At 31.8% G+C, this 27,311-nt stretch overlaps 1 pseudogene; it reads left to right on the top strand.

The window, feature by feature from the left end:
• The first annotated feature begins 3,134 nt into the window (after nucleotides 1-3,134).
• Nucleotides 3,135-4,247, top strand: LOC149546751 (heat shock cognate 70 kDa protein-like; annotated as a pseudogene).
• The last annotated feature ends 23,064 nt before the right edge of the window (nucleotides 4,248-27,311 follow it).

Genomic DNA, 27,311 nt, shown 5'->3' with positions numbered 1-27,311 from the left:
TTACTTTCTGTGAAAATTATGTATTGGCTACATTTACTATATGATTTTACAAACATTTTTTATATTAGAAATAAGAGTTTCAGAACCAAAAAAAAACACCAAAGTATCAATACGAATATACACAAGGAGGCCAAGCCTCACCCAGAAGAGAAAGTATCAGCTGAACATACAAAGAAAAAAAAGGAGGAAAAGCAAAACTATCTAGCTGAGAAGATCATAGTGATTGTCATCCCAAGCAGTCCAGCCTAAGGGACCTTCCATCCAAACTATACTTTTATGCCCTTGAATCTGCACCAACATAAATAACTCTTCTTTTCTGGCATTCCCTTTTTCTCAAACAATTTTACTTCTATTTGGTATCAGAATAAAATTCAATTAATATATAGTATTATATTTAATTTAGGCTTGCATTTACCATTTAGTTAGTTATGGAGCTCAAATTAGATACAAGGGTAAATATGGTTTATCGTTGGCATTAATTTCAAATAGATATTTAGGTTTCTTTTAGTTAATTAAGTAGTCATAGGGTTATTGCTTAATTTTCATCAAACATTGCATTTAAGATCTAATTGGTTTTATGTTATGAGTAATTTTTAAAATAACTAGAGGATTTACTTTTTTTCATGGTTACCCATTAATAGGGTTTGATCTTGTTTTCCATAACTATTCAAATCTATGTAAGTTCTCAATAGTAATTGATCTAGTTTCATATTAGGGTTACAAATATATTGGCTATTGAGGCCATTCTTGTAGTTTCATTGGTTTAAGCATGATTTTAAATGAATAAGGCTCTCTCTCTCTCTCTCTCTCTCTCTCTCTCTCTCTCTCTATCTCTCTCTCTCTCTCTCTCTCTCTCTCTCTCTCTCTCTCTCTCGTGTGCACACACAAGCGTGCTATATTTCCTCCCTATTTTCCTTCTTGATCTACCTCATGTCTCTCACATTGTCTGCATTCTATCTTATCTACACTCTATAACTACTAACTTACTCTCTTTATATCTCTCTCACTTTTTCTCTTGTTCCCTACTTTTACGATATCTTCCCTATCTCTATCTCTAGTACATACACTTATATATCCCCCTAATTAATCTCTTTTACAATATCCCCGCTCTCTCTCTCTCTCTCACACACACACACCCCACCATCTCTCTCGATTCTATGCCTAATTATTTACTTTACCTCATATATCTCATCCTCTTATCTCTTCACCCATCTCTCTTCATCCCCTTGTAACCATATTGTCCCCCTAATTAACATATTACCATTTATTCACCATTTATTCCTCCTAATTACCACCTAATTTTAAACCTTCTCCCTCTCTTCTCGCCATATAATCACCTTAATTGCAATCTATCTCTACCTGATACTACTCTATATATTTCCTCCCCTCTTCCTTTCTCCATTACCTTATCTTTATACTCTATGACCTAATTATTCTATTCATCTCTCTCTACCCCTATCTCCCCATGAAACCTCTCTCTCTCTCTCTCTCTCTCTCTCTCTCTCACACACACACACACACACACACACACACACACACACACACACCCCTCTAACTTATTACTTTGTTTTTAAATATGTACCCTCCCAGATATCACCATATATTCACCATTTATTCCTCCTAATTATCATATATCCTCTCTCTCTCTCTCTCTCTCTCTCTCTCTCTCTCTCTCTCTCTCTCACACACACACACACACACACACACATTTTTCTATTCTAATCCCTAATTAACGTCCCCATAAATCTATATCTTATCTATCTTCCTCTTCCCTTTCTCTCTCTACCTTATCTCTACCCTCTCCCAATTTTAGACCTTCTCCCTCTCCTCTCACCATACATTCACCTTGATTATAATCTATCTCTACTTGATATTACTCTATATATCTCCTCCCCTCTTCCTTTATCCATTATCTTATCTTTATACTCAATCACCTAATTATTCTCTCTCTCTCTCTCTCTCTCTCTCTCTCTCTCTCTCTCTCTCTCTCTCTCTCTCTCTCTCTCTCTCTCTCTCGCGCGCGCGCGCGCGCTCGCACACACACACACACACATCTCTTCCACTTATTAATTTATTTTTAAATCTCTACCTTCCCAAATATCACCATTTATTCCTCCTATTGAAATTCTTGATATTTTATGAAAATATTTCACAAGTTGGTGGTCTTATGAACCGTAAAGCCCATAGCTTCGACTCATATTGAATTATTCTTTAACCAACATTGTTCCCTACATCGTATAGAGGCTTGCCACAACCTCATCCAACACCCTGAGGCTTGTCCAACTTTTTATTTCATCTCACTTAGTTTTAGCAGATCCTTTCTTTCTTCAAACATACTTTTCTTTCATCAGCAATTTTAGAATCAGTGTTACTGACCTCCCAATTTCACAAGGATTGTTCTTCATGATACAAGCGCATGGTAAAGAATCACCAATGACTCGAGATTTCATTGTTGGTGCAACTAGTAGGGCCAGAGAAATTCTCAACTAAGGTAAAAGAACAAACTTGTGAGAAAGAACTTGAATTATTAAAGAATCACAAATAATCATGATTGCTATGTTCTTCACTATACATGCAAATTAAATTTATTTTGTTTATTTGTTTCTTCCTATCAATTTATTTTGTCTTTATATAGAATTATTTTTGGTCAAACAGCAAACTCCAATCAAAGTGATAAAAAGGAAGCCAATGAAGAAAACCATTGGTTGACATTACAGTTTCTTGGTAAACAGAGTAACAGGAACCTATATGATCAACAAAGGGTTAATGGGGTAATAAATGTACAGGTCAGTGCTCTGAACACTTGCTGATATTGCAGTTAGCTCCATCTGTGGGAGCAGTAAATTCAGTTCCTCAATTGCTTTTCTGTTCTTGGAATATTGTACATGTCAAAATCACAATTTAGTCTCTCTCTGATGAAATCAAGTTAGCTCTTAGATTGCTTTAGTTGGTACAAATTGAATTACTTATGATTGATGTGGTAGTAGTGGAAAGGATCTAGTAGTCCAGCATATTTCAATGGCTGTGATAGTTCAATATAGTACTAATGGTTGTGACTATAAAGCAGTAAATGTTAATGTTGATCATGTCATGAGTACCTTACTACCTGTGAATTATTTTTGCAAAGCAGAGGTATGGCAAGAGACAAAGCTATTGGCATTGATCTGGGCACCACCTACAGCTGTGTAGGTGTTTGGCATTTTTTTTTAGAGTTGAAATCATAACAAATGACCAAGGCAATAGAACTACTCCCTCCGTTGTTGCCTTCACTGAAACAGAGAGACTTATAGGGGAGGGTGCCAAAAATCAAATTGTTTCCAATCTGCAGAACACAGTATATGATGTGAAAAGAATAATGGGAAGACGGTTTTCTGAACCTGTAGTACAAAGTGACATATCTCATTGGCCTTTCTCTGTTGTTGAAGGAAGCAATGGAAGCCCTCAGATACAGGTAATTACAGAGGCGAGTCTAAGATTTTTACACCTCAAGTAATTTCAGGCTTGGTGTGGTTCAAGATGAAAGAGATTGCAAAAACGTTCGTTAATTGTGAAGTAAAGAATGCTGTAATTACTGTGCCGGCTTATTTCAACGATTCACAGAGACGAGCTACGATGCATGCAGCCCAGTTGGCCGGGATTAATGTGTTGCAACTTCTAAATGAACCAAATGCGGCAGCCATAGCTTATGGGTTGGATACCAATGCTTACACTTCACCCACAGGTAAGAATATCCTTGTTTTTGATGTTGGCGGAGGCACGTTTGATGTTTCTATTATTACTGCCAGAGGGAGTTCATTTGAAGTCAGAGCAGTTGGAGGAGACTCTCATCTGGGTGGTGAGGATTTTAATACAAGGCTGCTCAATCATTTCATCCAAGAATTCGAAAGGAAGAATAAGAAAAAAATTGGGGGGAATCCCAAATCAATTCGTAGACTTCGTACAGCATGCGAGAAGGCCAAAAGAAGTCTTTCTGCTGCTACAGAAACAACTGTTGAGATTGAGTGCCTTTTGGGAAGCATCGACTTCTATTCGAAAATTAGTAGAGCAAAATTTGAAGATCTTAACAATTATCTCTTCAATAAATGCATTGATGGTGTTAGACTGTGTTAGCCGACGCGGAACTTGCAAGAAATGAAATTGATGAAGTCGTTCTGGTTGGAGGCTCCACTCGGATTCCAAAGCTACAACAATTGATTGAAGGGTTGTTTGGGAAAGAGAAGTTGTGCAGAAGCATCAATCAAGATTAAGATGGTTCTTATAATAATTTTTTGCTACCAACAGTAGAATATCCAATTTATTTTATCCAGACTTGATTGTAAAATTTTACTTCTGTCCTACGATATTGTTTTATTCAAAACTTAATTGAGTGGGGCCCTTCCTTACTAAATATAATAAGAAATAATAAACCATCATCCTTTTTCACTAAATTAGAAATATTTTTTATATTATATATTTCAACTTAAGTATTGACATGGATCACAATATTTAATGAGACCAGTACTATTTGATTAGCTTGCAATTGTTCATTTTGAGTTTGGCCAAAAGAAATAGGATGGTATGATAGGTATTATTTGATTAGCTTTTATAATTGGTCATTTTGAGTTTTGGGAAAAAAGAAAAAGAAAAAGAAAAAGAAGGATGTCACTAGATTGGTTTGCCTGAAAAAGAAACTTAGTAATTAAGGCACAAATTGTTCATTATGTAAGATGAAGTTGATACATATTGAATTTTGTCAAAGGAAATAAGGTGACATTAGATTTTGCATGAAAAGAAACTTAATAATTTAAACATTGTATATTGTATTATTTAAAAGAAAAGAATACGTGACTAAATTTTATTTATTTTCTAAAACAATGAATATATTTGTTTTTCTAAAGATTTTTTATATTTATAACTTTAAATATATTTTATATAAATGATAATTGAGAGAATTAGAAATAATATGTTAGGGAATTGTATTTAATTTTTGATAGGATTATGTTCAATTTTTTTTAGTAAAATACATTTAATATTGTTAAAATTATTTAATGTTTGAATATATGTAGTGAACTAATTTAAAGTATTAAATAATTTTTGAGAATATGTCATTATAAGTACATTATAACATGAGTATAATTGTGAAGTTGAACCTTTTCATATAGTCATAAAATAATATTTAAGAATAATGATGATAAAATGCATAAATAAAATAGTTAGGATAGCATGTACAAGAACACAAACATCCATGGTGTGTATAAGTTTTGTAGCATATAATTTTAATATCTATTTGTGTTAGATTAGAAAGTTCCATTACTTCAATCATTCATGAAAATTTCACATGATTAATGATACAAGATAGCCTTCCAAAAGGCATGAATTTTGAATTATAAACCCACTGTAGGATGGTTACTAAATGATTATAATAAATGCTTGTGGTTGATAGTGATATATAATGATTACGATAAGAAGAAAGCTACGACTATGTCTCATAACAACTTTCTATGAAATGATGTAAGCCTAAGGGTAGATATGACTACCATAATACATTATTCTATCCTGAGAAGATAGCTACTACCATGAAAATCTCAAAAATAAATCTCACTTGCTAGTATGTTTGAATTATAATAGTGTTCATGATATCCCTTTATTAGTCTACATGGTATAAGGACTGGATACTTGATATCCCATTTTATAGTTGGGATATATTACTCGTGCAAAGTCAAACTCTATTCTCTATTTAGTCTAGGACTCATTTTTAACATAGTTTAAGGACCAAAATACTTAAGGAATTAGAAGAAGGCCTTCTTCTCCATATTGATCATGAATGTAATTCTATGGTAATGTCTAAATATACTCAAAATTAGGATGATTATAAGAGGACTACTATTTAGGATAGTTTAGATTAAATTTAATGACACAAAAAATTATAAAGGTAGTCTTAAAGATTTAAAAAAAATGCTCGTGATATCTAAACTATGTAATTGCAATATAGCATCTATGATTTTATCTTTTTAGTCTATTGTTACACAAGTATGTGTAGGATATGGTATACAAAACTATTGTCTTAAGTGGTAATGAGAACTTAGCAAATGAGGGTTAGTCAAATTGATGTGAAATTTTCAATTAGCTATGAATATTATATCAAAAAATTGTAAGAATACAATTTATAAGAAATTGAATATAGTTTCTAAACTACTAGCACTTTTCTGATATATTTTTTTAATTTGTCATTTTTTGGATTTCAATGCAGTGATAGGAACATTTTAAGAGAAAAATAAGAAGTAGGTGTTTTTTTTACCACCTTAATCACAATCAAATAATAAGATTCTTGATATAACAAGTAGATTCATCTAGATGCAACACATTTTTGAGTAATTTTATTCCAAATAATTAATTAATTATGAATTTTCTGCTAGGATGTTTTCAGAATAAAAAAACTCACATGCCTGACTATCTGAACTCATTCAAAATTTAACAATTTTAAAAAAGGTTCCTCACAGTAGGTGAAGCATGAAATGCAACACATTTTTTGTATTTTAAAAAAGATGTACAATTTCAAAGCTATAGATTTTTTTCATTGACTATATCAATCAACACTTTACAGGTAACTCCATTAGAAAATAACTCATAATTATTTAATGAACTCGTAATTTGATAACAATTATATCGATGGAAAATTGACAATGTCCTTAAAAGAAAAATTTCGTTTAATCAAAATGGGGGAGGAAAAAATTCATTAGTACACCTTTGAAGTATGAAAATTAGAGGAAGAAGGAAAAAACATGTTTTTGTTATCGTTTGGGCATTGACCATTTAGGTCTAGTTTTTACCAAACCTAATCAGATACCCGATATTTTGGGTACTCGAAAAAGTTTGTCAAACCAAATTGCATATATGACATATTACAATATAGTATATTATTTTATATTACAATATAATATCGTATGTTATAATATAATACATTATTATATATTATAATATATAATAATATGATATATTTTATTAATCTTATTATATAATATCATAAGGAAGTGGTATCTCTTTAAGGTATTACTAGGTAAAGAAAATATTATTATTAATATAATATGTTATAATATGATATAAATTATAAAATAATATATTTGATATAATTATATATTATACTAAAATTGTTAGCATAATTTAGAATAATTGAGAGGGGGATGTAAATTAGTTATCCTTGGGTCTAGATGTATCAAGTGTACCAATTGAATTTTTAATCACTCCAAATACTTCAAATCTAAACATTTAGTAGCTCAGTCTCTTTAGTAAATAATCATCAACATACACTTGTAGTCCACTATCCTAATAGTAAAAACCTTGCAGAATGTAAACATTAACAATAAAAACATCTTTGATAACATTTGCAAAAGTATGATACTAATATTTAATATGGAAACCCAATTTGGAAAAAACCACTGGTAACATGCTACCAATTTTTCACTCTTTTGAAGTGAGCTCTATTAGGTGTCGACCCTATTAAAGGTTACAAAACACACTCTTAAATGTGACCTTGCTAAAGGCCATAATCCCTATTATGAATGTCCTTGTTAGAGGACTTAAGAAAATTCCATTAGAATGTCACCTTGATTAAAGAATTTACATATGTCTATTAGGTCAACCTTAATTAAAGGATTTCATAAAGCCCCTAACAACCTTAATTAAAGGATTTCATAGAGCCCCCATTTCTGATACTTTTTAATATATAATTTTTAAAACTACATATTAGATAATTAAAATAACTTTAAGAATATCATCAAACTAAATTAATCTAAAATTTAATTAATTAACTATTTTATTTAAAAGTTTCTACACTATAAAGAATATAGTAATAAATTTAATCTTAATATATATTAATTAAGAAATGCTTTGATGTTCTTATGTTTATCATTGTGTTGTATTTCTTTTTGCATTGCCTTCATAATTGAATTACTAATTTTGAACTTTCAAATATTTGAAAACTTTGTTAAAATATAGACGAATAAACTAATATAGTTCTTGAACGAATATATCTCATAACTTCAATTTATAAATGTAGGGGAGCTTTAGAAATTGCATATTCATTTAATTTTAAAAAGATAAAATTATATTTGACTAGGTTTTACATTTGAATTTTTCCAAATATAAGTAAAAGTTTTACAAGAAAAATAGTATAGCATTTAAAGATACTATATGAAAAATATACATTTTTAATTTTAACATATTTATTAAAAATAGTTATTATGATAAAATTTTGAAAACATTTCTAAATTAATTAAGTAGATTTGAAAATGATCACCATTTTAATGTTGAATATTTTTTCTTCAAAATTAATTTTTACATTTTTAAAAAGAATTTAATTTTTTTTAAAGAACTTATATTATTTATTTATTAACATTTGATAAATATTTATTTTAAAACATAAAATAATTTCATCCAAGAATATATATATATATATATGTGTGTGTGTGTGTGTGTGTGTGTGTATATATATATATGTATATATATATACATATGTATATATATACATATGTATATATATATATATGTATATATATATACATATGTATATATATATACATATATACATATATATATATATATATGTATATATGTATATATATGTATATATGTATATATATATACATATGTATATATGTATATATATATATATACATATATACATATATATATACACACATATATACATTTATATATATATATATATATATATATAAATGTATATATGTGTGTATATATATATATGTATATATACATATGTATATATATATACATATATACATATGTATATATATATACATATGTATATATATACATATATATATATATATATATATATATATATATATATATATATATATATATATATATAAAGCATGTGCAAAGACTGGAATAGTGGGAATCAAGAGTTCATTACTAAAAACAAATGATGTATTGAAATGAATGAATTATAAAATTTGAAAATTTCAATTGAAAATAAATCTCTATTACCCTCGTTAGTTATAGGAATGCAATTTTTATCATAGTAGTTTTGTGAATTACCAAGAAGAACATTTGTGAATGGTTTATCAATACGGCATTATAGCTATTCAAAAAGAGAACTTGCGAATTCGCATGCACAATTGGGTAAATTTTCAAAGAATGATTTCATATACATTGACTTTCAAAATGCATAAGAAAATTCTTTGTTAGAAAGAATAAGAATATATATATATATAGCTTGCAAAACGAGCTAATTACTAATAAAAGTTGTACGAAATTTAATTGAAAATATAGCAAGTATAAATAAATAATAATAAGCATGTGTAAATATTAGAGTAAACTCTAATGATAAATAAACCATCATAATTGGTATGTAAGCTTTTATTTAAATCTCTATAATTCGTCACATGAAAAGACCAAAGGGATCGTGACATTTGTCAGTGATTCCACATTTTCAATGTATGTCCAGAAGGGCATATCAAATATGCTTCCATATTTAACCAATTTGTGTGCCCTTTACAACCAGTTGGTTTCATTTTTCTTTTTTTTGGTCATTCTACACCTTGAGGCATTATTTCGATCATATTGGGTTCTTTGAGTATGCTCCCATTTCTATGTTGCGTCTACAAATACTATGTTAGACCATCACCTCAGCATAACCCAAATTCCTCACGGAATCAAACATTTATGTTTGACTCCTTCAGCATGCACCGCCACTAAGTCATTTATTTTTCATGTGCATATCCTACGATTATGACAGCTAGTGACGTCACCTTGTCTCAAATGAATAACAGGCTCATTACCGTGAATCCACATCTCCTCTGCTTCTCTTGGTTGTTTCTTTTATAGAGAAAGTAGACGATAGCTTGGGATATTCAGTCAAATGTTCTTTTATGCTCTTTTTCCGACTTCCGTAGTTTACATTGTGAGCAAAATGGTTGATATTGATTGCTCAAACCAGATTGTATCTGTTGATAATGTTCGCTTCACAATTTTCACTTTATGTTTGGCCAGTACATAAACTTTACTGTGACCATGGTGAAAGCTTTGAATGGCAGAGCAAACAGTGAATTACCAAAGTAAATAACCTTCTACCACATTTTTATCACAGTCATCATCATCGTATCGACTCCTTCAACAGCAAGTCTTGTTCTAGGCATTCTATCAAACACTAATTCACATGTCGTTTCCATTGATATTTTGGTTTCGCACCGATATGGATCACTTCACACAGTTCGTATAAACTGCCATCACATAGATTTGAAGAGAACATGTTTTGTGATTGCACTTTCCTCACCCATGTTCATGGAACAAACTTAGCTTGTGCAAGATGTTTGGTTGGACTATATTTCATTGAGTCATTTTCTAAAATGATTCATACTCCTCTGTCATTCCTACTTGGCAACATCTGAGTTTACCAGCTGATTGCATCGACTTTTACTTAATATATTTGATTTGCAAAGGTGGCGGAATGCCCATTGAAAACATCCGAATGTAATTGCCTGCATAGCTTACACTTAGCAGAGGTATTATTTCAAACACTTGGTGCACTTACTAACAACATCCATTCCTTACTATATATATTATATTCACGAGCTCTCACCTTTGACATATTCACCTTGAAAGTTCTTTGACTCAAACTTGGCATTTCGATGTTAGAGAAGGTACAGTTCATCAGCAAATGGTTAATTAAATGATAAATGTACAGTTCAGTACCCTGAACACTCGCTGATATTGCACTTAGTTCCATTTATGTCAGCACTAAATAAAGTTAGATCATCTATTTCTGTTAGAATAATTTACTTAGGTCCCGTTTGTTTGCTGGAATTAGTCTGGAATAGGAAAACGGGAATAGGAAAATTGGAATAAATCTATTCCAATTTTGGCCCAAAATGAGAATAAATCGAATTCTTAAAAATTTAAGAATTCGATTTATTCTCATTTTGGGCCAAAATTGGAATAGATTTATTCCAATTTAAGAATTCGATTTATTCTCATTTTGGGCCAAAATTGGAATAGATTTATTCCAATTTTCCTATTCCCGTTTCCCTATTCCAGGCTAATTCCAGCAAACAAACGGGTTAGAGAATACACAATTTAGTTTATGTGATAGAAATCAACTTAGTTCTTTGATTGCTTTAATTGGTAATTAATAAGGCAATGATGGTTTATGTGGCAATAGGAAAAATGATTCTATTTGTTATATATGTTTTAATTGTTTTGAAGATATTTGTTGATTTAATATTTAATATATTATTAATATAACTTGTTATTTGTTAGTGTTGATCATGGTTATGCATAGTTGAATGAAATGATAATAAAATAAAACATATTATATGTTATTACATTAGCACACTATAAAACATGATTTAGTGTAGAATTAAAAGACTAACAATTTTCACTGGACTTAGTGTACTCAACAAACTAATACTAATGTAGTGATGATGTACCCCTGAAATTTCAGATACAGGCAATACATTTGTCAAGAAAAATGCTGAAAAAATAAAGAATAATTTCAAATAGATTTGTGCAGAAAAATGCTGAAAAAACGAAGAGTGATTTGAAAATGTTATATATTATTTTGAGAGGTGTGAAATTAAGAAAACTCAACAATTACATCCTCTCCTCTAACCTTAAGTGTCAGTAATGCGTACCTTACTGCAGGTGGAGTAAACATACATTAAATACCTAAATTGGTTTCGCAAAGCACAGGCATGGCAAGAGAAGCTATTGGGATTTATCTTGGCACCACGTACAGCTGTGTAGGTGTTTGGCATTTTGATATAGTTGAAATGATAATAAATGACCAAGACATTTTAATTACAAAGAACAATTATGGGCTGAGTATAAATAAAATCACTAGATTGAAGTTTGATGCAGAGGTGAAGATAAACAGGTTGCTCTCAAACACCAAACAAGACATGCATTGGAACAGGCTAGGCTTTCACAGATCTTTGTTTCCGAGAAGAAAGGAGAACAAAATTGGTAAACAGTTAAACAGACGAATATTTATATATACAGTTTGAAAAACGATCTAATTACTAATAAAACTTCTCCATAATTTAAATAAAAATATAATAAATAAAAATAAATAATAACCATTGTAAATATTAGTGTAAACTCTCATGGATAAATAACCTCGCATATTTAAAGCATCTGCATCTGCTATTATTAAATTTGCATAGCAGTTGCAAAGTTAGTCTCAAAAGAGTATTCTGGAAACCGAAGAGGCATTCTCTCAATGGAGGTCCACCTCTTTTCATCATCCCTCTCGTCGACATGAAAGATAATACTTGTGTCCGGAGTAGTAGCCACTTGAATTTATAAAAACACAATCCTGCCATGGAACTGTGCAATAAACACGACTGCTATGCAAATGTTGATACTGTACACTAAACACGTCTGCAAATGAGTCGCTAGCATCAACGTATTCTTTCACGATTAAATTGTACCCGTCGGTGCTATCATCAAAGCAATACAATGACCCAAACGCAGATACACAGTGATCCACAATTTCTCTGTGGCTTACTCTTTTCCATAGTCCCGTGCGAGGATCATAAATTCGCACACTTTGCCCGCGGATGAATACATAATATTTGTGATTATCAAAAGCCCCAACACAGCTGTGGTCATGATGCCGTTCAATTTCAATTGGAGGAAGGGTGTGCAACTTGTTTTCGTCTAAATTATAAGCAAAAGGGTGGAGATGGGGATCATCTATAGCCAAAATATCCCAAGGTGGGGAGTAGACAAAATATACAAGGTCTGCTGGTGACAGTGCCACTGCTTGGGGATGGAACAACCAGGCAGGGCGCAATTCGAGCAATTCCGGGATGGCACGCCACCAAGCGCGAGATGAAAAATCAAACATCAAAACAGCTGCTCTCTCTCCGCTGAGGAGGCCCATCACAACCAAACGATGTTTTGATTTAACGTAGACACAGTGACATTGAGCCCTCACGGGCCCTCTTAAATCAAACTCTATTGGAAACGGAGGAAGCATTTCCCACCACTTCCCAAGAGGGTAGTAAACAATCACTTCCAATACCCAGGGCCGTGGGAAACGATTATGGTAAATATCTTGATATGGGCGAATAGAAGCTATTCCCTCCTCGTGTACACATTATGGCGGCGGCGTTCAGTATAGAAATTGGGGTTGCTTAACACAGCGTTCCAGCTCTTGGAGACGGCCCTTAGATATCTGTGGAACTTGTATGGAACTCTTATCAGACATTGCAGCGCTAAATCATTTATCAGACCTGGAACCACTACCATTGTCGCACAACTCTTCCTTGATACTTAAATAAAAATTCATCTATGTCATAATATATGAAATGAATGGCAACCTCCAAACATCGCGCCTCGTGACAGTTTCTCTCCATTAAGAACGAGTTTCTTAACTCTAATTTTCTTAAAGATTAATTTAAACCGATTAACATCGTACCTAAGAAGTTCATTCGTCATGAAGTTAGAGAAAAATGAAATAACCTCTCGCTACTTTCTCTTCAAGATATTAATTATTTAATTTTAGCCTGAAACTATGATTTTCATGGAGTTTGTTGGAATTTGATGTAATGCGACATAATACAAATTTGTTTCCATTTTGAAATTTTTTAAGGAGTTCTGTTGTTCGCTTTCAATGTTTATTTTTTCTTTGTATATGTATATGTTTTTAAATCTGTCTTAAGATGATTTATGGGTCTGTTTGGCTGCGGGAATAGGAATAGGGGAATAGGAATAGCTATTCTAGAATACTTATTCTGGGATAGAAAATGGGGCTACGTATTCCTGTTCTCCTTTGTTTCAGCCAATATTTGATGGAGAATTCACGGATTCAAAAATCCGTTTGGTTGCAAGAATGGTCAAATGCAACGTTCATCTATGCTGAAATAATCTCTCTTCTTTGGTATATCATTTGGACTTGTTTGTTGACCTGGAAGAGGAGTCGAAATATACATATTCTATATTTGGTTGCAACAATTGAAATAGGAATTGGAATAAGTTTTACTTTAAAATTTTTATAATTAAATTATTATTTTTTAGTTTGGAAATAATTTAAATAAATAAGATTTTTTATTTATAAATTTTTAAAAAAATTATTTAAAATAAATTTTTTATTTATAAAAAATAGTTTTTTATTGATTTATTAAAAAGCCAAATTATTTTAATTAGACTTTATTTTATTTTTTGAATTGACTTTATAAGTGAAAGATATACCTTAACCTTTGAAATTCATCGAAATTCAAAGGACATAATATATTGTATATTATAAATTTAATTATAAATTAAATCAAATTAATTTAATGAGTATAAGATTCAAAACTAAAATTATTTTATTTTTAAATATATTAAAAAAAATAAAAAATACAAATAAGTCGAGATCATTAATATGATATTTAAATGATCTTTCAACATGGTTTTAATAATAAGACTAAACACAAGATTTATTTGTAAAGATAAATTTATGAAAGTTTAGAAAATATATCAACTTTGATATTAGTCTTTTTTTTCATTTAAAAAAAAAACACATATTAAATGTTAAATAATGTTGACCTAGTTTATATCTTATGATAAATGGAGAGAATAGTCCAAAAATGCATTTATGTGACAAAATATAACCAAACACAAAGTCACAGATTGACAACCCATCAAATTGGGTTTATTAAAAAATGGAATAAGAATAAGCTATTCTTATTCCATCTTTTTTTAGGAATTCTACTATGCTCATTTTGGGGTCAAATTAGGATAGGCGATTTCTAATTCCAATTTTGTATTTTACAAACAAACGTTGAATTGGCGAATCTGAGTATTTAAATCTTTCTATTCCCGCCCAGTTCTTACAACGAAATAGGGCCTAAAATAAATAAAAGTGGAATAGGAATATGTATTCCAATAAAACCTATTTGGGTGGAATTGTAAAACCCCATTTTTGGATGAAAATTGGAATACGTATTCCTATTTTACTTCATATTCCAATTTCGATTTGGTGCATCCAGATGAAGAATTCAAAATTTTAAGAATTTACATATGCCTATTCTGCTTGTATTCCTATTGCCAAATGGGCCCTTAATCTTTCTTTTTTGAATATGAAAATACAAAAATTCTAAGAAATAAAGAATTTAAAATTTAAAAATTATATTAAATAAAAAATAAAGTTTTTAACATTTATGATTATTAGTAAATATTTAAAATTAAATTGAATAATATTTATAAATATTAAAATAAATGAAAAATATATGTAAAAGTAACAAATTATATTCTTGTTTCGGTGGGGATCTGGTGGAGGCAGTAGAGATGAAGACAACCCAGATGGGTTTGTTTAGAGCCTTTGTGGGAGGCTGATTTGGTGTTGGCATTTTTGCTTGTGTAGTGAGGGTTTTCTATCTTGTGTGGGGTGGTTTGCATTTTGTGGTGCCTCTTCTTTGGATTTTTCTATGTTTGGTTGCAACTTCCTCCCTCATGGACGAGTGTTAGGCAGTGGACGCCTCTTCTTTGGCTGTTTCAAAGAAAATTTTCCTCCATTTGGAACCCATATTTTGGGGCTCTATCTACTCATGATATGTGTTAGAATGGTGGGTTTCTGGTGAGTTTTATTTACAAAAAATGTGTTAAGATCTTTGGTGAGGTTGAGGGTTTCCCTCTCTTGTTTTTTGTTTTAGTGTTGGGGCATTTGGATCTTCCTAAAGTTCCTGTTTCCAGAAGTTTTTTCTCTCCCTTATCATGGCTAGTTTTCTTGCTTAGGTGTATGAAAGGGGGTTGGTGGCCCATTTTATTATGTGGTTTTGAAGAGGTGGTTCCACCTTTGACCCCCTCTTTTCCTCTTTAGGGGAAGGGGGGTTTTTCTTTGTCTCAATCCTAAAAGATGGGGGTAAAATTTTCTTTTTTCTTTGTTCGAAAGTGCTCCTTATCGAAGGCTTGTACAATGGAGGTTCTTTTCCGTTGAAGTCTCTGATCCCTTCTGAGGGGAATCTCACTTATTGGTCCCATGGTAGATGATGGCTTCTCTCCTCCTATTATATTTGTCGCATCTTCTTATAGAGTTTGAAGATCCTTTAGAGGTAAAGTCTTAGCTTACTTGGGTGGCTCGGAGCTAGTTGGATATGGATGAGAGTGGGTTCCTATGACTTGGTCTATTGAAGGGCCTCTTGTTGACAATTTGGGTCTTTCTTAGATCTTGTTTGTTTTCAGACTCTATTCTCAATGTTAGTTTGGAAGTAGGTTCCTCTATTTTGTTGGTTGGAAGTGGCTCCCCTGATCCTTTGGGTATGATCATGTGCTTTATGGTGATTCAAGCTTCATCTTCCAACTCTAATTCTTTTATTCTTGTGGGGCTAGAACTTTGTTGGAGATCTATTCTAATGAGGTTATTGTTTTGGTTAGGGTTTTTTTGGGTTTGTTTGTATCTCCTATAGAGGTGGAGATCAATCCTATGATTCTTATGGTGAACATGATCTATATTGAAGGGGAATATACTTGGGCTACCCTTAGTGACATAACTAGTGTTTGCAAGTTTCACTTCCCCAACATTTGTTTTGTGATATTTACTCTCCCTACTTCTATTGAGGTATATCCTTCACTATTAAGGTGGGAAGGGATTATATAGTGGGGTAGAAGATGTTTGGGAATGTGACCTAATATGGTGGACTTGTTATCTTTTGATCTTTGGTTATGATGGTGAAAGAAGGACCAACTATCTATGGCTTAAGGTTGGTTTCTAGGCCCTTTAAGGATGAAATTGTCTCCTCATTTTGGTTTCCTTTCTTCCTGTGACTGGGAGGTTGTTGTTAATTTTAAGGGGCTCACTTGGGTCCTTTTTTATTATTTTGGTTTAAGAATGCAACTAGTATGGAGCTGGGCTCATGTTGATCTTTAACAATATAGACCATGGTTAGTGGCTTTACCACATTAGGACTTTTATTTTGATAGAAGTAGACTTTAGTTGATGCTTTTACTAGATGTCTTGCACTAGGTGTTCCTAATATGTTGTTTGTACCATGAGTCAACAACCTCTTGCTTCATTTTATATTGAGAAACAAAGTGTATTCACCATTAGATTTGAAAAACAATATTCTCTCAACCTCTTTTTATCTTAATTAAATTTTAACTTGATTTTAAATAATTACTATGCATGAAATATTAGTAATTCATTCCAAATTTTGAGTATTGGAAGGTTCGACATTTTCATATAAATATTTTAGGGCTGCAAACTTGTATTAGAGAATGCGCCTGATATAGAATAAGATAAATCCTATAATTTTGAATGTAGTATTTTTTCTTAAAAAATTAGTAAACGGTCAAAGCCTTGATTATATTATGTACTAAATAAAAATTACAACAAAGTTACTCCATTCAAATGGGCACTGGTAGGAAAGAACAAAGAAGAAAACCTCCAGTCTTGCTCGAGACCTTAGTCCTATTTTATTACATCTTTAAAAGGGCCATTCCCTAGTTATCAATTCTTGCTCAATACAAAGGTACAAAACATAACTTCTTTTGAATTCTACCTTTAAATTACAATTATAACTTCTATTTAAACTATTAGTAATGGATAAATAGTCCAAAGTTTTGACACTTTTGAAATGATCCTTTACTAGTCCTTTTTTAGAATGATTTCCCTTTAAAGCCCACTGCTAAGATAAACAACTTGTAGCAAAATTAGGAAAATTCATTTAAACTAAACACTTTAAAAAGACATCCTAAGAGACAAATTTGCAAATGCTTAAGCTATCCCTGAAGGATGTAATGCTGGAAAATACCACAAAAGATAAGATTTAATTATATTATCTAAGCCTAGATCAGAGATAAACAATGGACTTTACAGTAGGAAGGAGCTTACCATAATGCGTTTAAAGTATATTGAACAATTTCATCATATTAAATCTATGCTTATGCAAAAGGTTAACTAGAGCCAAATTACACCATAGGTAGAAGGTTTGAACTACTTATGATTGCTCTATTACAATATCTTGATTACTCTCTATGGTAATCTAAAGGCATAATTTGTATCCACACTCAAGATGTACTATTAATTAACTTGAGAATTAGTGTAGAGCTACAAGCTTATCATTGATAATTAATATGATTAAGAATCTTATTTGTATGCCTTTAGCCTTAGAGTATTTATTAATAATGGAGTATCAAAATTTTATTTTAACAGAGCTGGTCTACCCTTCTAAGGATTTGAAAAGTCTACCTTGTCTACTTATTTCAATTAGAATCAATCTTTAAACAAACACAATTCAATTCTATATTCACTACCAATCACAAACCCAGATAATATCCTATGCAAATGTGTCCTTACGAAGACTGAAAGAACTAGAACAACCATAAAAATAAAGTTGAGAACAAATCATACTTTATACTACTACAAACGTTTTTGTATTAATTGATGTCATAAGATTATATATATAAAAAAAGAGGACTTAGAGCTGAAATATAAAAAAACTACCTTATTAACCAACCTATGAGTTAACCAACATAAGAGGATTGTACCATCTATGCATTATACAAAACTGCCCTTTAAGATATATAATTTGAATGCCATACTAATACTATAGATGACCATCAACATGACACTAGCCCTCATAGCCTACCTATAATAGACTAAGATAGAAACAACATGAACTAGGGACTAGACCAAGGGAGAACAAGGGAAAACCCCACCATACTACCAAAGGGCATGAACTAAGAACCTAACACACCCTATTGTTTCCAAAAAACCAAGATGACCTCTGCAATGTCATTGTGATTTTCCAACTGGAAGTAAAGATGAAATTCAAAGGAATTTTATTCCTTACTTGATCTTTCAATGGGATACAAAACTCCAAAGCATCCAAATTTCCCAGTTCTACCCCTAGATGAATGTAGGAGTAGAACAGACCAAGATATTTGTTGATCCATTCCTTGTCATTGTCCACCACTATCCCTCTCCATATGAGGAGGAATTTTATGCTTGATTTCATCTTTGGCCACACCTTGCTAAAGGCTACCAGATTACAAATAACTAATGCAGGTTGTCTTGGTACAATAGCCAGATCAAAGCTCCTTAAGGGATGAGGGGTACTTTGAGCTTCTTGTCTAGGCTCATGATAGCTTCTACTAAGCCTCTACACTAAACAAGATCAAATAAATTTAGGCAGAGTCTCACCATGTCCCATTTGTCTATTCTAGCTCTATCCATACACCCAATAAAAGATCCTATAATATCATTGTTTGTCCTCCAAGTGAAATCATATTTGAAATAACCCTCACCTAGGGACTTATTAACTACAATTCTTATCATCCCATCTACTGATCCAAGCACATGATTCCACCTTTCTGGCTTCACATTGCCTTAGAAAGCCATGGTATGAGTATCCAAAGCATGACACATGCATATAAAAGTATCCATAGCAAAGGAAAGGCACAAAATGATAGAGATGGGTCCCAAAATGAATATAAAAGGGAAAGGCATAACTTGTGAAGGCTCTAGAAGGACTAAGACAAATGCCTACATCATCTGCATTCAAAACATGGAATCATCATTAAATTACATTTTGTCACTTATGTCTACTGTTGGGGTTGAATGGGAGGAATCAAACCATAAGTTTCAATAAAATATTTGAGTACTTGGTCAATCATAGAAAGTTCATGATCCCAAGTGGTTCTTGCTAATTCCAAAATGTAATTTTTAAACTGTAATCTAGCTTCAAAATCAATCAAATTATCAACCACTAAAATATTATGACCTTTATTGATAAGATCTTGTGCTGATTTTATTTCTCTCTATATAACGTCCAAATGAGATATCAAATTTGATTAGATAGAGATCAACTATGATCCCATGTTGTTGTCATCTGCCTAAAGCTCGGTCAATTTTCCTTGAACATTCAATAATTCATTATAGTGTTGGGAACTAGATTCAGTTTACTACAGAATACTCTTGCTTGTTGTCTTCATATCAACACAAATTTATTGGATTTTTTCTTAAAGATCACTAGTGAATCTTGGCACATCACATACAATATTGTACAAATACTATACTTTCTAAATTATTCTTGTTGTGTTCTATATATATTCCTATAATTGAACTTTCTACTTGCCAATAGTTGTAAAAATTTGTCTACAACCTTATTCTCAAATTTATATACATACATACATACATACATATATATGTATGTATGTATGTATGTATGTATGTATGTATGTATGTATGTATGTATGTATGTATGTATGTATGTATGTATGTATATATATATATATATATATATATATATATATATATATATATATATATATATATATATATATATATATATATATATATATATATATATATATAGACACACACACACACACACACACACACACACACACACACACACACACATATATTCTAACACTTTATACCATGATTTCAATATATTTTCAAGTCATTTCCATATATTAACTTTATTTATGAAGCATTAACTATGATAAATGATTTATTGATTAGCATTTGTATGTGTAGCTATTTAATGCTAAATTGTGATGATTTATTATAATAAATGATTATTATTGAAGCATAATTATCTTGAGGTAATTAAAATGTTGTTTGTGAGATATTTGAGTCATTCATATAGCTCGAAAGAAGGGGAAGCAAGTTGACACTTGTCAATAATCAATAGTTACAAGAAATATAGAAAAAGTAAAAAGGTTATTTCAGTAAAATAGGGATATCTCTCACAATTATGAATGAAATTAATAATGGCTTACAGATTTAGAAAGAAGAGGACAAGGAGCAGGAATCCTTTTGAGAGTTTGAGTTAGTTAAATATATTTAATGAGTAGTGTGGATCAAAAGTTGACTGAGTAAAAGGTGGCACATTTTAAGGCAACAAAAACTAGTTTTAGTAAAATGATCATAAATTCCACGTTTCTTAATGAAATTTAGATTTGAAAAATGATTTGAAAGGATAAAAATGAGGAGCATAAATTGGTAAATGTTTTAAACATAATTAGAAATAATGAAGGATTACCATGCATTTGAAGTGGACTACTAAAAAGGTGGAGCAGAAAATCAATGCACTTAGTCATTATTATAGAATAAGTCTGTTCCTTGTTTAAAGGAATGATGAGACACTTGTTAGATGGTTGTTATATAGTCAATAAGATTTTATAATTGAAATTATAATCAAACATTAGATATAGATAGATAGATAGATAGATAGATACATAAAATGTTGTAGTCTATAATATACAATTTCTAGAGCCATTAAGTACTTAGATTTATTTTCAGATTTTTTGTAGTTTATATTTTACAATGATGGAATAAATTAGAGAGTTGTATAGTGCATATACTTTGCAGACCTACTTCAAGTATATTTCCTTGAGTTGACAATTTAAATGATTCTTCTCCATAAGAAAGATAGCTACTCATTTTGAATGTCCAATCCATGAGTTGTGTTTTCAGAACCAAGTTATAGATCTAATTGGGAAACTAACATTCATCAATCTCATCATATTGAATAGTAACTATCTCAATATAATTTTCTTTAGTTGTGAGACCAAAAATACTTTTCTAGAGTAACTCATTTTGCTAAATTACAGAATTAGTCTTATTTTGCAATATCATAAAAATTCTAAATTTAGTAAAAAAATGGTTCCTATAATTCTCCAAAAATGTTTCTTTTTCTTCCTCTGATAGATTAGACATAACTTTGGTTGATGTACCAGTTCTTATGTCTTTTTCTACTTCTGTTGCATGTTTTCACCTCCTATCAAGTCTATTATTTTAGATCCATTTGAATTTCATCCTCAAACTTAGAATCAACCAATTTGTGATTTTCCATCATCTCTACCATGACTTCTTCAATATTTGATTTATCTTCATCACTCAATGTATCATAGTTTACATATCCAAAAAAAGGTAAACTAGCAGAGACTCATATATCAATACATACCTCATGTACATAGATTTTGTTATCCTTTTGAATGGTCCCTTAGCCAATCTTCTTCTCTTTGGTTTTGGTCTGTTACACTCAATAGTCTTCACTATTATTATTTTTGTAGACTACTCAACAATACTTGTTGCTCTAGTCCTTGGTTTGGTGGGTGGTGGTGGAAAGAGGAGTGTTAGAACTAGCTTCTTTGTGGTTCCTTTATCCTTCTTTCTAAGTGATGTGACAACAACTAGGGCTTTACCCTTGACCCCTTCTTCTTCCTCTTCCTCATAACCACTACCATTTTCTTCATCTTCTCCAAGATCTTATGTCACCTAGAGAGGTTCCTTGCTCCTGCCTTGGGTTCCTAGATTTTCCTCTAGGTGTTCAATCATTTTCTTCCTTTTCTTTTCCTTGGAAGCTCTAATATCTATAGTGATTCTTTCCTTAGATTCTTCATATTTACCAAAATATTCTTCTTTAGTGTCAATTTCTTCTTTCAACAATACAACAACATTTGCATTAACTATATCACTATCAATATCCTAATCTAATGTTGTTAACCATGCCTTCCTTGGCTTAATTGCTTCCACAAATGTGTTATCTATGTCTACTAGGAAACATACATCATTATAGAGTTTCATTACCAATTCTTTTGGTATCCTCATCCTCATTCTCATTCTTTGTCTAAATTCTTTAAAATATGTATCTATGATATTTTCAAAATTATCTCCTAATTGAGTTATATGCTTGATGGTAGACATATTTGTCATGGTAGAATTTTCCCAATAGAGTGTGTGGCAAACCGTTCACAACAGTTGGATAGGCCCTTGGTATGCAGCCTTCCTCTGCATTTAGAGGGGCAACTCCCTCATATGATATGATTTTGAAGTTTTTTGAATAAAGAATCTAAAACTAAAAGGTGAAAAAGCTCATGATGACGAATGCACCACATGACTCCAAGACTTTCTCGAACTACTAAATTAAAACCGCTAATAACAACAATCAAGATCTACGCTTGAAAACTATTACTAGCACAATGCTGATCCATAGATTGATAAACATCTACATCGTAGCGTGAGAATGCTCACTACAAAGAGAATCAACATTTCTAACAATTCATATTTGGAAGAAGAGAACTCAAATTGCACGTTCCTTTATTTTCTTGCTCCAAGAACTCAAGAGGAATTTATGATTATAAAGCCAAAATCTGTACATACTTTCCAATTATCATCTTTTAATCAAAATTTCAGCATAGTGTTCCCTTATTCTCAAGCCCAAAAAGTCCCTTTACAAAGCCGAAAGGTGTCTTTATATAGACATAGAGGTTAATAACTACCTCTTTGTGGTTAATAACTACCCTCCAAATACGTGATTTGGGTGAGGTTAATTAACCTCAACAAAATTAACCTATATGCCCTAAGATTTGAACCTTAGACATTTTGAGGAGATGATTGAATAATTGATCTTTATTGACCCCCTTTTGCTCTTTAGATCATTTATCCAATGAAGGAAAATTCTACTTCATGGTCATCTCTCTAAAAATTACAGTATCAAACTTTTAGATGCAATCTCATACACATTCTCTCACAAACCATTACATGCTACAATACACTCCAGTTGAGCCTTTGCAAGTGCTTGTCTTCCCTCATCAAACCACTTCCACCTTGAGAATGCTAAAACATACAGGATGCAACCTGTGGATTAAGTTTACCTAACTACAATACAACTTCTCCAAAAAATTCATAACCGGAGCCATCTTTTCATGAAAGTTGACCGAACAACCAGAAAATCCTACAATACGAGAGTAAATTTTGTTAGGATAGCTGATGTCAAAAGAAGGATGTTCCATCAAACTTGTACATTCTTGACATTGCTCGGGATACCTGAGAATGTTTGCAAAGTGAGCCAATTATTGATGACCAAGGCATTGTTGGAAATAGAGATGGAGTAACTAAGAGGGGAGGGGTGAATCAGTTACCACAAAAAATAAATCTTCAGATCCTTAGATGTCTTAAAATATAGTTGCTGCTGACACTCCGTAACCACACAAATAAATGCTGAAACTTGATAGATGTTCTGTTAACTTTATTAAGCATTTAAAGTGATTAACATGCATGCATAAAGAAATATCATGCATGCATAAAGAAATAACATGAACACAAGAGACACCAGATTTAACGTGGAAACCCAATTTGGGAAAAACCACCAAGTAACTAGTTACCAATTTTCACTCTTCTAAAGTGAGCCCTATTAGGAGCCAACCTTGTTAAAGGTTACAAAACACACTGTTAGGTGTGACCCTGTTAGAGGATTTGATCACCTTGTTAGAAGTGGCCTTGTCAGAGATCTTTAAAACAATTCAACTGAATTGTCACCTTGTTAGAGGATTTACAAAATGGCTATCAAACCAACTCTGTTAAGAGATTTTGAATCACTGTTACAATGATTAGAAAGAAACAATGAAGTGATATGAAATATATGCAACTTATCTTTGCTGAATATAGATCTCTGTTCTGCTTCACTAGATATTCACTGATCGAATGCAACTTTGCAGCTTCATAGGGATATCTAATCCTTCCTCAACATTTGCTCATATATTTGCTTTCACACTTTTATGCATCCACACTTTTCTACATCATTTAAATTCATAACTTGACCTTTCATATATACCTTACATATTGTTAAGTTGGCTCAATTACAAGTTACAACAACTGAAAAACATAAAATCAATCAGCTACACAAAATAGTTAAACTTAATTCTTTAGAAAAATCCTTTGCTACCCGACCCAGCTCGGTGATCACTGCTCCAGAATGGTTTCTCCAGTGTAAGCCAAGTGAAGCTCGATAAACACTACGAACTTTGCAACTTCCTTTGGAGATCGAGTTAACTCGGTAAATACTATCCTTCCTTCGTTTACAGAGTGAGCTCGGTAAAAGCTAACTTTCCTTCACTTACCGACTGAGCTCGATAAAAGCTAACTTTCCTTCGCTTAACGAGTGAGCTCGATAGACATTGAATTTCCCTTTATTAACCTTGGGAGCTCGATTAACATTAACTTTCTGCTGCAAAATTCTTTAATGCTTGGGTGAGCTCGGTAAGAGCTATCTTTCTGTGTAATGTTCAGGAATGCTCGGTAGTCACTATAAATTGCTTTGTTGACCATCTGAGCTCGGTAAACTTTGCCTGATGATTGATATGACATTTGTGTAACATCAAAGACAATACACAATTAACAATTGTATCCAAAAATATCCCTCTTTGGCATTGATGGCAACACAACATGTCATAGCAGAAATGAAATTTGAAAATAAGTCTTTTTCTTATATGGCAACTCAACATGTCAACATAACAATTCCCCCTCTAAGATAGAAAACTCTCCCTCTTACAGTAATCTCCCTCTGTGAAGGAATTACATAGAAAACTCTATATCTTAAACAAATTTCAAAGAGATATGACAGTAATAAACTCTCCCTCTTTGACAACACATGCCAAAGACAACTCAAACTCAAATAAATTTCAGTGTACCTTCAGTACTAATTCATATGCAATGTTTCCTGATTATGTTGCATCAACTGATAGATCTTCAATCTAGTATGAGTTGATGCATCATTAAAAATTTTATTTTAGTGAACTTCAGATAGGGGAGTGACCCCTAACTTACCTCTTAGATACAAGAATGCATCCTTAGGTAATGGTTTTGTGAATATGTCAGCAATTTGGTCCTTTGTATGAATATATTCCAATCTAATCTCCTTATCTTGCAACAATTCTCTGACAAAATGATATTTTATTGCAATATGCTTGGTTTTGGAATGCATCACTGGATTCTTAGATATGTTGATTGCACTTGTATTAGCACATAACATAACAAATGGTTCTTTGGTTTCCATCTTCATGCCTTCCAACAACTGTTTAAACCAAACAATGTTAGAAAAGTTTACTGCTGCAACAACATACTCTGCCTCTGCTGTGGATTGAGATGTACAATTCTGCTTTTTGCTTGTCCAAGAAACCAACTTTTTTCTAAGAAAGCATGCACCTCCACTTGTACTTTTTCTGTCATCAAGGTTTCCTACCGAATCAACATCAGTAAATACTTTCAAATCCAAATTTCCTCCAAACTTATACCATAAACCATACTCTTCAGTTCCTTTCAAATATCTCATTATTCTTTTGATTGCCATCAAGTGGTTTTCTCTTGATTTTGCTAAAAATCTTGCTACAATACCAACTGCAAGGGCAATATCTGGTCTAGTATGAACTACATACTACAACTTTCCAATCATAGATCTATACAATGTTTGATCTACTTCTTTTGATTCATCTTCCTTGGTAAGTTCTAATCCAGTACACATAGGAATCCCAACTGGTTTACAATCTTCCATTCCAAAAAATTTCAATATCTCCTTGATGTATTTTGATTGAGTAATGTAGATACCATTTTTATCTTGTTGAATTTGAAGACCAACAAAGAATTTGATCTCACCAAACATAGACATTTGAAATTCCTTGTTCATTTGTTCTGAGAATTCTTTGCACAGATCATCATTCCTTGTGAAAATAGTATCATCTACAAATATTTTTGCTAAGACAATCTTATTATCTAGTCCTTCTTTAATAAACAAGCTACTGTTATCATTAGTTCTTTGAAAACCAATCTGAATAAGATATTTATGCAATCTTTCATACCATGCTCTAGGGGCTTGTTTCAAACCTTACAATGCCTTGTGTAATTTGTAGACCATGTTCTTCTTATCTGGATAAACAAAACCTTTAGGTTGTTCAATGTAAACCTCTTCATCCAATATACCATTGAGGAATGTTGATTTGACATCCATCTGATAGACTTTGAATCCCTTGTGAGCAGCATATGATAGTAAGGTTATGACTCCTTCCAATCTTGCAATAGGAGCAAAAGTTTCTCCATAGTCTATTCCTTTTTCTTGAGCATATCCTTTGCATACTAGTCTAGCTTTGTTTCTTGATACCTTACCATCTTCATCCAACTTGTTTCTGAATACCCACTTAGTTCCAATCACATTTTTGTCTTTAGGTCTGGGTACAAGAGTCCATGTCTTATTTTTCTCTATTTGTTCTATCTCTTCATTCATAGCCTCAATCCAACTATCATTTTACAATGCATCTTTGACATTTCTAAGTTCAAAATCAGCAAGTAAACAAGTACCTTTCAGCTTATTTCTTGTCATGGTTCCTTTAGATTTATCTCCAATGATCTGATCTGCTGAATGATGTCTCCTAACATACTTAGCTAATATAGGTTCCTTGCCTTTTGAATTGATTTCATTATCATCTTTTTGCATTTCAACCTCAGGCTCTGTCTATTCTGGCTCGGTAGATATTTGCTCGGTAGATGTTTGCTCAGTAAATACTTGCTCGGTAGATACTGAATTTAACTCAGTTTGTTGTGG

This window comes from Cupressus sempervirens, chromosome 7, assembly GCF_028749045.1.
Source record: "Cupressus sempervirens isolate cs-2001-9-10 chromosome 7, ASM2874904v1, whole genome shotgun sequence".
Lineage (NCBI taxonomy): Eukaryota > Viridiplantae > Streptophyta > Pinopsida > Cupressales > Cupressaceae > Cupressus > Cupressus sempervirens.
The sequence above is the reverse complement of the archived record's forward strand: the minus strand, read 5'-3'. Positions and strand labels throughout refer to the sequence as shown.